This window comes from Enhydra lutris, unplaced genomic scaffold (genome assembly GCF_002288905.1).
Source record: "Enhydra lutris kenyoni isolate GAN:26980312 unplaced genomic scaffold, ASM228890v2 scaffoldscaffold89, whole genome shotgun sequence".
NCBI lineage: Eukaryota > Metazoa > Chordata > Mammalia > Carnivora > Mustelidae > Enhydra > Enhydra lutris.
The window spans coordinates 3126883-3143530 of record NW_019154173.1 but is presented as its reverse complement, the minus strand read 5'-3'; positions in this window follow the sequence as shown (position 1 = coordinate 3143530).

Below are 16648 nucleotides of genomic sequence, written 5' to 3'. Positions count from 1 at the left end.
AAGCTGGAGAATGAGATAGATAGATAATTGATAGAGAGAGAGATAGAGGCTGCTTCCCCATGCCCATGCTTTTGTCAGACTCTGCTGCCCCCTCTGGGAATGGTTGCATAGTGACACAGCCTAATCTTGCTTTTTTTTTCCTTTTCCTTTTCCTTTTCCTTTTCCTTTTCCTTTTCCTTTTCCTTTCTTCCTTCTTTCTTCCTTTCTTTTCCTTCCTTCCTTCCTCTCTTTCTTTTCCTCCCTCCTTCTCTCTCTCTCTCTCTCTCTCTCTCTTTCTTTCTTTTTTAGGATTTTATTTATTTACTTCAGAGGGAGAGAGAGAGAGAAAGCGAGCATGAGTGGGGAAGGGGGGGAGGGAGAAGCAGGCTCCCCGCAGAACAGGGAGTCAGATGCGGGACTCAATCCCAGGACCCTGGGATCATGACCTGAGCCAAGGGCAGACGCTTAACCCACTGAGTCACCCAGGTGCCCCTCCTGCCTTTTTCTTCACTGAAGTCATACAAGGCAAGCCCCTCAGTTCTCCTTGGAGACAGATGACTCCCCAAATGTTGCCATATAAGTTACTGTATTTCGTGTTACCCCACTAATGCATAATAGCTTCCATATTAAACTAAGGAGGTAACTGTTGCCTTCTCAACGCCCCTAGCCACTTAACTGTCCCTGACTATGTCAACTAAAGGTTGTCGCCTTGTGGTTAAATTAGGTACACCTTTTGTTCTTAGGTGGTCAATTGCAGGAATTTTGTCTCACCTGTAAACACTGAAGTCGTGCAGTATAGGGATTCTCCCTGCTTCTAGTACCACTACTGAGTCAGCTCTCCCTAGAGACACACCAGTGGGAGAGGTTATCCCACAAGCTAGACCATATCTGAATAGTCAATGAAACCACACCACATGGACAGCGGTTGGGAAATCACATATTTATTTAACTGTCGCCCTGTTGTATGCACAGATGCACCTCATAACTTTTTACATGTCATAAGAGGATATGTAACATTCTCATATAACATAAGAATATGTTATATTCTACATGTTAGTCTGAACTCAGCCCATGGCAGCACCTGCTCTCCAAATCACATGGTTCAGGAGATAGGGGGCAAGCTAATCTTCTCTGTAGTGGCCCAGTTTTAACATAGGTCCCACTAGGCTGAGCACAAACCACATTTCACGCCAGGGGCCTGGTTATTTCCTTTAAATCTGAAGACAAAACCACTCTCTCCCTCCCCAGCCAATCCCCCTCATGGTTCATTCTATTCTCAAAAGCCCCTCAAGTTCCATCACTCGAGTGATTCTCTCTTAAGCAAAATCTTAGCTGTCAAGGCCCCTCGTGCTTCACTGTGTATGCTGTGGCTCTTTACAATAGCTCTGTGTGGGAGATTGTGCGCTAACAATTTAAGACCTAAGAACATCTTTGAAGGACTGTTTTAATGGCTTCCAATTACTAACTTGGAAGAAGATGTCTGGGACAACATGGGGAAAGTGAAAGATTTCTGTGGCGAACAAAGAAGAGCATTCAGTTAATTTCTAAGTAGCGTGCAGATAGTCTTATGGACACTGTATATTTTAGGGGCAGCTGTCACTGAGATCACACCTGCCACTTAGTGCCTGCAGGGACTATCCTCCAAATAACCCTGGCTAGGTGGCTATGCCTCTAATTACACCCTGTGAACCAGAGTCCCAGAACTCACACTCTGAGAAGCCCCTCCTCAAATTACACCACTTACAGATGCAATGGAAGCTGTTACAGTTTTGTTCTAAGTAAGCCCAATAAGGCCACTTTAACTGAGACAGTTTGTAATCGAGGTCATCTCCTCAGGAATTTGCTATGGAGTTGCTAAGGGGGATCATTTTCCCAGGGCTGAAGTGACTTTTGCTCTTGTAACTTGAGTTGAGGCACAGAAGACAGCTGGTGGTCTACCAAAAGGAAGGGAAAACATGCTGAACAGAATCAAAGCTGGTGTGGGGCTCCCAAACATGGGAGTCTACCACATCTGGCACTGGCTGGACTTCCACATCACCTGGAAGTTTTCCAGGCTCCTGTCTTGTGATTTCATGGTCACCAGAGCTGAGCCTCCTGGAAATGGTTCCTCCAAACTTTAAAACCAATAATTCCCATTCATATGCAAAGCAGCTGATCACAGCTGGAACCGGCTGCTTCTTCAAGATGTACACACATGGGCCAAAGTCTCTAGAGATCATCTTACAAAATGATTGCCAATGCTCCCCAGTTGGGGACATGTGTCTCTACTTTGTGGACAAGACAGGTTGCTGTGGGCTAGGTTTGAAAACTTGAGCAAAATCTAGAGCTGCTAGAATGCCTTGTTCACAACAAAGGTTCTACCATTCTTAGGGAGGTTTGTCAGGTGAAAGGTCAGGATGGATAAATTAAACGTGAATTTGTGAATGCTCTTGGCAGGGAGGGGTAGTTAGGAGAGTGGTTACCATTTTGAAAACATGGGCTAAAACAAGCAAAATAAATCATCAGAATAGTTCAACAATGATTTTCTAACTCAGTTACCAGAATCCTAGTGATCTCAGAGAGTCTGTCAGGGTCTTCTTAGGAAAAGGTGATAAAGGGAATCAACAAAAGCAGGACTCAAGATACTACATATGACTTGACTCTCTATAATGCTGTGTTGCCTAGTATAGCAGCCACTAGACACAGTTGGCGATTTTTATTTAAATTAATATTAAATAAAATTAAAACTCCAGATCCTCAGTCGCATTAACAATTCAAGTTCTCAAAAGCCACCCGTGGCTACTGGGTATCATATTAGCACAGATAGGGAATATTTTCCTCATCTCAAAGTTCTACCAAGTAGCACTGCTATAGAGTTTGAACTTCCCTATTTTATGAGTATATACATAATGTACATTTGAATATTTCATGTATAAAATGTATAGTTATATATTACATATATGTCAAATATATGGCATATAATATATATTTCATATGTATATACATTTATTATATATTATCTAGAACTACAGAGAGAGGGAAACATACACACAGAGACAGACAGAAAGACTACGTATAGAGGCCGTAAATATACAGTCTCAGCCCACTTTTTCACTTTCACCAAGGATGTACCCACTAACACCACCTGACCAAAGTTACCTTCTTCTCTAAGTTAGCCTGTAGATGGTTCTGGAGAATTCCTGTAACTGCACGGTAGTGTGGTATAGTTACAAGGCTAATCCTGGATGAACAATGTAACTCTGAAGAGTAGTAACTAATGGTCATCTTCTCTTGACGGAGGAAGAAAAACATGTTCATATTAGGTTATACTTTCCCCTCATTGTGGCCATGTATTTTATGTAATCTTCACAAAATAAGATACTACTCAAGTGGAGATAACTGGGCTCATTTACAAGTTCCCATTGTAGGAGTGCGTGGCTGGCTCAGAAAGTAGAGTGTGTGACTCTTGATCTCAGGGTGGTGGGTTTAAGGCCCACATCACTGGGTAGAGATTACTTAACAATAAAATCTTTAAAAAAAAAGTTCTCAATGTAATCACACTGAAAGTAGGGCTACCATCTTTAGGTCTCTTCTCTTTAAGTCCTTACTCTTAGCCAACTTGACATCAATTCTTCCTTGTTTGCTGGCCCCTATTTTGCTACACTACTCCAGTATGATGCCCCGAGTAACTTTCCTGACTTTCCAACATCCTGACTTTCCAATATCCTACATTTAGTTACCATTCTATTTATTGGTTTATCATCTATTCAGAGTAATAATCTGACACAGTTTGTACAGACTGCAGATGGCAAATAGGTTACACCTCATTTATGATCAATTACTAAGAGCCACTCACAATGTTATGTTGAAAAGAATTAAGAAGCCGCATTTCAAGTGCAGTGGGGTAAAATGCAATAATTGGTTAATGGTATGTGCAAGGGAAATAATAGATATTTGCCACATATTGCCATCTCTGAAAGAGATTAATTAGTTCCTTTGTTTCATTGACCTGGTACCAATCCACCAATCCTTACTCTCTCTGACTCCTTTCATGGTTCATCTCTCCAGTGTGATGCTCCTCCGATACACTTACCTTGCCTGCCAAAAACAGGCCCATGAGCTACCCACATTCCATAAATAGCTCACCCAGGCTGCTTGGTAGGTGTCTTGTAAATTGCTCTATATTTAGGTTCTTCTTTACTGGGGCAAAAGGAGGGTCTAAAGTCTAAACTTTAAACTTTAAGTTTAAAGTCTAAACTTTTAGGATTGATCCAACAAGTCCCTGTGCACCTTATCGTTTCTCTTGCTGCACATGGAATACATTTTCTTTCTTTTTTTTTAATTTCTTTTCAGCATAACAGTATTCATTGTTTTTGCACCACACCCAGTGCTCCATGCAATATGTGCCCTCCCTAATACCCACCACCTGGTTCCCCCAACCTCCCACTTCCTGCCCCTTCAAAACCCTCAGGTTGTTTTTCAGAGTCCATAGTCTCTCATGGTTCACCTCCCCTTCCAATTTCCCTCAACTCCCTTCTCCTCTCCATCTCCCCATGTCCTCTGTGTTATTTGTTATGCTCCACAAATAAGTGAAACCATATGATAATTGACTCTCTCTGCTTGAATTATTTCACTCAGCATAATCTCTTCCAGTCCCATCCAGGAATATATTTTCTTTTAATCTTGCTCCACAAACATATTTTTGATAGGCCTCTAGTACATAAGACTGAATTCATTATGATTTTCAGTTCATGATACATTATCATCACTAGTTCACACATGTATTTTCATTTATTTTTTTCTATATCTACTTATAATTGAATACCAGTAAACCTACCACCTCAAACAAGAAATAGAGTATTAAGAGTAATTTATATTTACCTATGCTCTTCTCCCTTATCCAATCACCCTATATGTGTCACCAAAGGTAACCCACTCAGGGCCACCACTAGCCCAACAACTAGAGTTTTTATGTGAATTAGAAAAAAGATACTCAGGGCGCCTGGGTGGCTCAGTGGGTTAAGCCTCTGCCTTCGGCTCAGGTCATGATCTCAGGGTCCTGGGATCGAGGCCCGCATCAGGCTCTCTGCTCAGCGGGGAGCCTGCTTTCTCCTCTCTCTCTATGCCTGCCTCTCTGCCTACTTGTGATCTCTCTCTCTCTCTGTTTCAAATAAATAAATAAAATCTTTAAAAAAAAAAAAAGATACTCAGTCCCTAGGTACATTTTTTAGTTAGCATGTTATTTATTTATCAAAATAAAATGACTGAGTTCAGTACAACTTATATAAATAAAATTATTTCAAATATTAAATAAAAATTAGAGAATTAGAAATTTTTGAGGTTTTAATTAGACGTTTTAATTTTGAGGTTTTAAGCTATTAGAAAATCAAAGTCTTTATGCTTTCATGAAATTAAACATCATATGAGAATTTGAAAACTTGTTTGTTCCAATATCTTATTTTCTTTTTTAAAAAGATTTATCTCTCCCTCTCTGGGCTGAGCATGGAGACTGACATGGGGCTTGACCTGACAACCCTGAGATCAAGACCTGAGCCAAAACCAAGAGTCAGACGCTTAACCAACTGGGCTACCCAGGTGTCCCCCCACCCAATATCTTGCTTTCAATGGAAGAAGCCAACAGATTTTATAATCTTTCTTATAATATTATATATTCTTAAGTAATCTCTTTTGTAATTACTGTCAAACCCAACATGGGGTTTGAACTCACAATCCTGAGATCAAGAATCACATGTTCTACTGACCAAGCCTTAAGTAATTTTGAATAAATGCTGATTTTGAGGTGCTATATCTGATGACCAATATTAAAAAATTATATGTATGCAGAAAGCCAGAAAAATATTTTAAAATATTTGATTTTCAAATAATTAACTTATACAAGTCAATCATACTAGACATTAGAATACAAATTATGAGAGTTAGTTTCTTACACAATGATATTCAAGCAATATCACATTCCTTACAATATTCATTGGTCAGTGTCAAGTATAATTTTTTACAGAATTCGACTAGTTCATAGTCTTTATAAGTCATCAAATTACTAGTCATCTGGAGCACTGAAAAGGCCAAATTAGTATATTACTGTACATCTTTGTTTTAAAGATGTTATTTTGTATCTAATTTAGAAAAAACATAAGTAGATTTTGACATTTTACTTTTGTATTATAAATGGCTGACTGGAATTTGTGGGCAAAATAAAGCTTCTTCCTTCTTTTTCTGGTATTTCCTTAATCAAAGAAGTTGGCATCAATGTCAAGAGACTGCAATTTGACATCAAGAGTATAATTTCATAAAAACACAGTTGTTTTCATCAAATAATTTCTTACTTCCTTTGATGCTTTCAAGGGAATAATGCATATAGAATTTTTATTCCTTTATCATTTTCCAGATAATATTAGCTTTACTTAAAACATCATATCAAACTATTATCAAGAAAATAAATGTGAGAGTGGATAGTATTTATAATTATATATTGGACTTGAATTGTAGAATCTATAAATTGTTCATAGTTTTTAGCTTAGAAGCAGAGGCTATTTTAGTTATTAGATCAATAAGGTATTTCAATTATCAAACCTGACAGTTGTAACTTTCAATAGAACAATATGTATCCCTCATATTATGAAAAGACACTTTGCTTCCAACTGTTAAAAAAAACCTGTTTTTCTACAAATACTGATTTTGTTAGAACAAAACCATGTACCACAATGTGTGAATAATTACTATAATAAATATACGAATGATCTATCTTTGGAGTCAACAGTTTTATAATAAAAGTATGAAAAAATTCAAAAGGATAAGATGTTTATTATACAAACCCCTTAGCTATGATAGTTGTATGTGGGTCACAAAGTTAAATATCTACTTCTGAATGGTAGTTCTGAACACTTTATTATAAATTTTATGTTTATCATTGCTTGGGGTAAGCTGATACAAGGCAATAATGCAACAAATTTAGATGACATGAGGATTTGGGCTACTTATTCATGTGGCTGATTCATAACTTCTGTACCCACTTGAGTCCAATCCAAATCTATTATTTTATTATAGAGGGGACTAAACGGCTAGCTACAATGACTACATAAATTTTTGACATGTGGGATCTGATAATATGTAGAATCTAGATAACTAGATGCCCTGGTCATTATGCACATCTAGTTTGCAAAGTCTCTTGATAACTTGTGCCCAGTTTCAATTAGGGTCCAATAGCATATCAGAATTTTTTAAAATTTTATTTAATTTTATTTAAATTCAATTAACATATAGTGTATTTTTAGTTTCAGAGATAGAGTTCAGTGATTCATCAGTTGCATATAACACCCAGTGCTTATTACATCATGTGCCCTCCTTAAAGCCCATCACTGTTACCCCCATCCCTCAACCCACCACCCCTCCAGCAACCTGTTTGTTTCCTATTGTTAAGTCTCTTGTGGTTTGTCTCCCTCTCTGATTTCATCTTATTTTCCCCTCCCTTCCCCTATGATCCTGTTTCGTTTCTTAAATTCCACATATGAGTGGACTCATATGATAATTGTCTTTCTCTGACTGGCTTATTTCACTTAGCATAATACCCTCTAGTTCCATTCATGTCATTGCAAATGATAAGATTTCATTTCTTTGATGGCTGAGTAATATTCCACTGTGTGTGTGTGTGTGCATGCGCGTGTGCATGTGTGCGTATACACCACTTCTTTATCTGTTCATCTGTTGATGGACATCTGGGCTCTTTCCATACTTTGGCTATTGTGGACAGTGCTGCTATAAACATTGGGGTACGGGTGCCCCTTCAGATCACTGTTTGTATCCTTTGGGTCAATACCCAGTAGTGTAATTGCTGGGTGATAGGGTAGCTCTAATTTTTACTCTTTGAGGAACCTCCATACTGTTTTCCAGAGCGGCTGCACCAGCCTGCCTTCCCACCAGCAGTGTAGGAGGGTTCCCCTTTCTCTGCATCCTCGCCAGCATCTGTCGTTTCCTGACTTGTTAATTTTAGCCATTCTGGCTGGTGTGAGGTGGTATCTCATTGTGGTTCTGATTTGTATTTCCCTGATGCCGAGTGATATGGAGCACTTTTTCGTGTGTCTGTTGGCCATTTGGAAGTCTTCTTTGGATAAATGTCTGTTTCTGTCTTCTGCCCATTTCTGGACTGGATTATTTGTTTTGAGTTTGGTAAGTTCTTTATAGATTTTTGATACTAGCCCTTTATCTGATATGTCATTTGCGAATATCTTTTCCCATTCTGTAGGTTGCCTATTGGTTTTGTTGACTGTTTCCTTTGCTGTGCAAAAGCTTTTTATTCTGATGAAGTCCCAATAGTTCATTTTGCTTTTGTTTCCCTTGCCTTTAGAAATTATTTTTAAATAGAACACTTCTGAGCAATGGATGATATCATAGTCTTCCTCCAGAGCCCTGGAAGTCTGTTACTATTACGCTCCTATTAGGACCAAATTAAGTGAGGTCCTCCTCTCTTGGTGGTATGGGTCTGCAGTGCAACAATTTGTCCTTGGGAAAAATATCCCAGCAGGTTCCCAGACCATCCAAAAATTTTATCAATATGGCAAGACCATGAATCTTTATGGGGTTTATTTCCCACCTTTTGGACCCAGGTCTTACTCAGTTGTCTAAGAGTATTGCCACTCCAGCTCAGCAGGTCCAATTAATCTGATGTGGACAGAAGTAAATTCTCAGGAATTTCGAGATAATTCATGGTTCCTATAGACTATATTCTGTCGAACATGAGATCACATAGTGATGAGGCAAAAGAGTGTTTGAAACTGTCTTTACCACGTAAATTGATGTCAATCCTCTCTGCTGATATGCATCAAGATGAAAGCATTCTTCCAAATCAATAGCTGTACACTAAGTGCTAGAAACTAGGTTGATCTGCTTTCATAAAGATACTACATCCAGCACAGCACTGCAATCAAGCTTCCATTTGGTTAAGTTTATAGTAATCACTGTCATCAGCTATGAATCATGTGGTTTTACAGAGACCATTGAGAGAAAAGACCACATTTTCAAAATCTTCTATGTTGACACTAATTTCTGCAGTGCTTCCAGGAATATGATGATTTTTCGCTTTAAATTTCTGGCAGGGAAAGGTTGATGAGTTCCAACTTGGTCCTTTCTGCTATAATGATCCTTAATCCATGGATCAGAGAAACAACTGAAGGGGGCTTCCAGCATCTAAGAATATGTAGCCCAATTAAATATATATATATATATACTCAAAGCCCAATTATATATATATATATATATATATATATATATAATTATATATATATTCTCAAAGCCCAATTACATACACACACACACACACACACACACACACACACACACACTCAAAGACCAGAGAAGAGCCACAGTGTAGGTATGTGGACCCACTGACCCACTGTGAAATAGGCTTGAGCTGAAACTCCCTTTCTTCTGTGGATTCTGAGAGCCTCCACACTAATCAGAGGAACATAAGGATGTTTTACGTCCTCCGTGATCAATGTCAGCTCAAACCTATAATAGTTTTGGAATCTGAATATCCCCTTTTGTCCGTGTACAACTATCCTGGAAAATGGCTAAAGGCCTCTTTGGGGAAACATCAAAGGAACAGCCACTATCTATATGTGAGGTGACCCAGCATCATTTGAATCAATATGTCTATGAACTGACTTAAATCTGGAAATCGTGTGAGGGAGTACAATTTTCCATTATGGCACCTGACAGCAACCTTTCAATTAGAAGCTTTCTATTTTTTTTATTATAATCAAATTAAGCAATACACTCATTGACTCCCCATTTAGGAACAGCATGCTTTATCTTGATTGCCATAGATTTCTGTGCATCAAGGCATTCTGATTACCATTCTGTTCTTGCTACTTTTTATTTTGATAATGTTTGGTGTCCTAGAGTTACAATCTAGCATCTGTAGTACCAGAATCTCATCATCCACATTAATATTACAGAGCCCATTTCCATGGTAGAATTTCATACTATCAAAGTCAGCCTACAAATAACGACCATTACTGAGCTCAAAGATACTAGTGTCTCCATCACTAGAGCATCCCTTATTGAAGGAGTGGTCTCTGGTCCTCCTAGGGTACAAAGTCAGTTGGTGGGTTTTCAAGTCTTACATTATAAACCCATTCCAATTCTCTGAGCATTCCAAGAATGTTTAGGTATCTCTACCTTGGTCATCAACATGACCATCAACATGACCAGGCTTCAAAGGAGGCATTCATGTAAATATTAGGACCAGCTCTAGATAGCCTTGCTAGAACATTAAATTTGAATTCACAAATAAAGTACACTAAGTGGATGTGGCAACTGCATGCCACATGTGATCATGATTTTCCTTCCCTATAAAAGACATCATTAGGACAATTGGTGGACTTTGAATAAGGTTAATATATTAGATAAAAATACACATTAGCAGGGGCTTGGGTGGCTCAGTCTTTAAGTGTCTGCCTTCAGCTCAGGTCACAATCCCAGGGTCCTGGGATGGAGCCCTGCATCGGCCTCCCTGCTCCGCTGTAAGCCTGCTCTCCGTCTCTCACTCCCCCTGGTTGTGTTCCCTCTCCCGCTGTGTCTCTCTCTGTCAAAAAAATAAATGAAATCTTAAAAAATATGTATCATATTAACATTAATTTCTTCATTTTGGTAACTGTATTGAAGTTTTATCAGAATGTTCTTGATTTTAGGAAATAAAGTATTTAGGATTAAAGGGCAAAATATCTCTAACTTACTCTCAAATAGTTGAGAAAAATGAATATATATGCATGGGTTGGAGGAGAGAACAGTGGGGAGGGGAGAAAGAGGAAAAGGAACATAGGAAGAAAATGGAGGAAGGGAGAACGATAAAGCAAATGTGGAAAATATTAACATTTGGTGAATATGAAGACCCTTCATACCATTTTTTTTTAGCTTTTCTTAAGTCTGAAACTATGTCAAAACAAAAGTTTTCACGTGTCCCAATGCAGGGGCACCTGGCTGGCTCAGTAGGAGAAACATGTGACTCTTGATCTCAGGTCATGGGTTCCAGCCCCATATTGGGTGCAGAGATTACTTAAGTAAATAAACTTTAACAAAATATTTTAATAAACTATTCCAATGCATAGGTGAATTCCTCCCGGACAATGAATTCTTCTTTTCTAGATTTAGATTCTGCTTCATGCTGATCTTAATCCTTCAACCCACATGTAATACCCTGGCAAGTACACAACACAGTAGGGCAAATTCCATTAGGTTTTAAGGCCGGAGAGTAATCCTCTATGGCTGAATGCTCTCTCCTCTGAGCCCTTTGGGGGTGGTAGGCTTATTCTTTCTAGCCTTGGTATGCATGCTCTGCCTTGAAGTCATTCTTCCTTAATTTTGTCCCACCTCTGTCTCTTTCAGTCCAGGCTAGTAAAGAGTTATCATAAGCACCCCATAGGGTTGCTAAAAAATTAGGGGCATTGTATATGAAGTACTTAGTATGATGCCTATCATATAGTCATTAACCAATAAACAGTAATTATTATTTTATTGTACTAATTTATATCACCCCTCACCCACTTAACCAAATAAGCAAAAAGATGCTGCTCTTTTGGATGTCAGGAGCAATTGAGATATTTCAGTATTTTTAGATACACTTCAAATCTTCCCCCTCCTAGCTTACTCTAACTGAATTTGCCCTTACTAAATACAAAACATACTTCCAACACAACACAGTGAGCCATCCTTTTGTGCAAGAGAATCCCTGAGCCTGGATTTTTATTATAGAGGCTATTTGTGGCCAAAATACAAGCAGGCACGAATTGCCCACACAGTATAGGGGGATATTAAAAGCCTAACGGAACCATCTTGTCTCACGACTGATTATGGTATTTGATTTTTGAGCATTAGCTCTGTCATAGAATTTCAACTTGGTTCATCCTTTGGGGTTTTTAGGGTTCCACACTAACCCAGATAGAAAGTTCTTTGTTTTAATGCTCATCTCAGAATCACATCCACAAAGAAAACCAAATGACATACTGCTAGAAAGAGCACTAGCTCTGAAAATTTACTCAATCCTCACTTTTAGGAAAGCCAGAGTGTGTTTTGGATTATCTGCTGAACATAGGATAGCAGAAAAGTTCTAGCAGGTATCCTCTACATACTGTGTGCTATTTGGAGCACTGAGCAGGACATACTGACTGTGTAGCCCACAGGCAGAGCTTCTGGCAGAAAGCCTAGGTAAATCACAGAACTCAGCTTCTTTAAGATACCATGAAGTCATGGACTGAAATGATATATTTATCCAGGGCTGCAAATGATAGCTTAGCCAAAGACAGGACCCAAGTCACTATTAAGAGGGAAGCTGTACTGGACACTGATATCCCCACAATATTCATTCCCCGGTATTACAGAAATATAATTTCATCTTTTGTTTCATGATCCACTTTGCCTAAATCTCAGTCTATTTGGTTTGGTTGGAATTGACCTCCACTCTCAGTTCTAGGAGTAGAATTTGTTTGGCCTAGGCAAATCAGTGTATCCCTGGCCATAGTGATTATCTCATGGATTGGCATGTGACCTAATCTGAACCAATGAGAAGCCATGAGTCCTTTACTGAGATTTCTGAGAGGTAGAACTACTTTCCTTTCTACTGACTTTGGTTGTATGAGAATGTGAAACTTGGGGCTTCTTCAGTCATCTTGTTACCAAAAGAGGAGCCAATTTGGAAAAGCTAGAAGAGACAAAAGCAGTGCTAAGATATTCTCAGAAAGTGGCCCTAATATTATCACTTGAGCCTCTGTATCAAGCTATAACTGAAACTATTATTATCCCTTGACTTTCATTAACATGAACCAGTAAGTCCCCCCCCTTTCTTGTTTAAGCCATCTATGTTTATAGCCAAAAGAATCTTGATACAGAAGTCAGAGATCAAAGCTAGAAAAATAGTGTGAAGTGGCAGATCTCAGAGTTGAGTAATGGGAAAGAACACCCTCAAACTTCAGAGTACAAACTAGGGGCTCCATGCATAGAAGAAGTTTCCAGAAATACAAAATGGTGCTTGGTTGCTGTAGGGGGTTTAATGGTGTCCCCCTCAAAAGATGTCCACCTGGAATCCCAGAATGTGACCTTACTTTAAATAAGGTTCTTTGTAGATGTAATTAAAGTAAGAATTTTGAGATGAGATCATCCTGGATTAGGGTGAGCCCTAAACCTAGTAAGTGTCCTTATAATAGACAGAAAAGAAGACACAATGGGGGACACAGGGGAGGAGACCATGTGAAGAGGGAGGCAGAAACTGGAGCTATGCTGTGATAAGCTAAGGAATGCCCATAGCCACCAGAAGTTGGAAGAGACAAGGAAGGATTCTCCCCTAGAGTCTTGGGAGGGAATGTGGCTTTGCTGACACTTTGATTTCAGACTTCTAGCTAAACCAGAACTATGACAGAGTAAATTTCTGTTTTGCTAAGCCTCCAATTTTGTGGTAATTTGTTACAGCATCCTGTAATGCAGATGCTATGGAAGACAGATGCAAGATATTAAATGTGTTATGAGAAGAATATCCATCACTGCTGGAAACATGCCAAGACCGTATGAATAAGGCAATATTGAAGATAAAAACAAGAATGACCTCTAGGAATGGTGGGGAAGGGATACAAGGATCACTTGGGTCACCCCATCCTGTTCCTGATCCTGATGAAGATGTCACTTGAAAGGATCATTTAAAACATGAAGCTGCTAAGTCTTGGTGACCTTAGTCACTACTCTGAAAGGACAATAGTGGTAGTATTGTGCCATAGGCTCATGGGTAGAGGTCTTCTCTGCTAGTAGTACAGCTGTGTACAATCATCCTTATCATTATTCAGTACTTTCCAGATGAGATCATATCTTATAACATGTTTGTTTACCAGATATATAGGATTTGGTTGAATCAGGCTCTGGAGTAAAGGTTGCTTGAGTCAGAGTCTTGGTGGGATAAAAACAGCCACCATCATGTTGTTAGATTCAGTTTATTTTGTGAGTACAAAGCCACAGTAGATCATGGTTGATCTGGGCAGAGGTAAAGATGTCAAGGAACTTGAAGACATGCCATTTCAAAGACCCATAGAGTCTTTGCTTTTTTTAGTAAGTTGTTTAGTAAGGCTGTCAAAACAGAGAATTATGGAATGGATTGTTAATAACCATTGTAAATTGGAAGGAAGTACTAAGTCTCACCCTTTCTCCATTCTGGGTTCTGCCTAATGCAAAAAAAAAAAATCTTAATGGTGACTGATAGTTAAATGGGAATCAGATTATCAGGTTTATTAATGATCAGGGCGAGTGCTCAATAACCCTCCAAACATATAGCTTTCTTACTAAAGCTAGGTTGGAGAATGTAGCTGGATCTTGAGATCAAAAGAGCATCTTCCTATTACCTTGCTGAAAGTAGACTTTGAGACCTGTCTGTGCAGGGAACTGTATCTATATGGTAGATCCTGGCTTATAAAGCCTTTCCTAAAGACCATAGGTCTGCCTTACCCATATAGTTACCATAGTTACCACCAAGAATGTGAATAAGTGTGTGTGTGTGTGTGTGTGTGTATGTGTGTGTGTGTGTGTGTGAGAGAGAGAGAGAGAGAGAACACATGAGTGAGTGAGTGAGTGAGTGAGAGCAATAATGAAAGAGTGAGAGAAGATCAAGTTTCCATACAGAGGGCATGTTGTAGGCCCTGCCCCAGGTACGCTTACATGTATGTGTGCTTCCACATGGGAGCAGATAACTGCTTTCACACTTACCAAGCCACAGGTAAGGCAGTTAGAGGGAGAAAGAGAGAAACAGTGATACTAATCCTGTTTTGGAATCACTGTTACTTTTCCCATTTGTTAAGTGGGGCTCAATAGATGTCAGGCAATCACCAATCATATTAGTATATCCTTCCTTCCGTAGACAGAAGCAAGTAAAAGAAGAGACAGAGGGGCAGAATTTCCTTCCCTAAACTATCATTTAAAGATAGAAGAGATGGAATAACATGGAGGACATTAGGAGAAGGGAGGGAAAAGTGAAGGGGGGGCGGAATCGGAGGGGGAGACAAACCATGAGAGACTGTAGACTCCGAGAAACAAACTGAGGGCTTTAGAGGGGAGGGGGGTGAGGTGAACCTGGTGGTGGGTATTAAGGAGGGCACGGACTGCATGGAGCACTGTGTATTATATGCAAACAATGAATCGTGGAACACTACATCAAAAACTAATGATGTACTCTATGTTGACTAACATAAAAAATTTATAAAATAAAGATACAAGAGATGATAGAAGTCTGTCTTCCATGGCCTGGGGAATGGGCAGAAAGTGTTTTCCTTAAGTACTATTGAACAGATCCCAGGAAGTGAAGACACTTCTGATTTATATAGGAGTTTCCTTCTTTTTAAAAATTTTAATTCCAGTATAGTTAACATAATGTTATATTAGCTTCAGGTGTACAAGAGAGGGGGTAGGGAGATGGATGAAATGGGTAACAGGGATTAAGGAATGCACTTGTGATGAACACTGGGTGATGTATGGAATTGTTGAATCACTATATTGTACATGGAGTGTTTCACTGTAGATCCCCTGGAATGCTTTGTCTATCATCATAAGACATCCTGGCTGGGGATAAGATAAGATAGCCAAGGAATTATTTTATCTTTGTTAACATGAGCTTATCATCACAACATAAAGACAACACCACAAAGAACTTAGTTAAATTTTCAAACATCCTTGTTCCATGAAGTTTATCCACATAGATTAATAGAAACAAGTAGAATTCTCAAATATTACGCAGAGACCATAGTTAAGTGGTGCTTTATCTGAAGTGAAGCACCTCATTTTTCTTTAGAAGGGAAGAGAAGTGCCTGATGAGCTGGGGTCAATAAACTTGCAGAATGCTTTGCTTGCTGAAGGCACTATATAAATTTTTTAAGAAAACACACATTGGGCATCAAATCAATAACAGCCCCATTCATAATGCAGGAGACTTTTCTCTTCATCATGTCTAAAAACATTTCCAAATCAACACAGATTTTTCTAGGATCCTATATACAGAGTCATGTAAGGCAAGATTTGGCAATAAATGTAGTGATTGCTAAAATGTGTGCAGTGGACGCAACGGGAAGGTAGGCCAGGTATGCAGTGTGTTCCTTTCTGCCACACAGATATATTCACCCTCCAGGTCTTTCATGATCATATAGATAGCAACTGACACTGTAAGTTATCTAGCCTGACAACAGAAGTGCCTTGTTGATCTTTGTCAAGAGAAAAAATACAATGGAATATTCCAGGACTATCACAACTATGATAGTCCTGACTATCCTGACTCAACAAAACTATTTTCTGAAGTTATTATCCATGTCACCTGATTTCCAAATTTCTAGATCACTTCTAGGAAGCCTGGTCTTTGGATACATTCCATTTTGCCTAAATAAGGAAAGGTGACAGGTGTAAGATGATTTTCTAGAGAAGTTTCTACATATAAAAATACTATTTGAGAGGCAGGACTTCTGGAATAATGCAGTAAGGATTCCACCTTACCCTCTCCCCAGTCAAACAACAGTTTAAGTACAGAAAATTATTTTTAACAAATCATTCAGAGTTTCTGGAGATTTTCTTAAGGGCATACCAAAAATGGAAAAACATTTATTCAAGAAAATCTATTAAATCTCAGTAGGAACAGTGAGAGTCTGTGGCATTTTAGCCA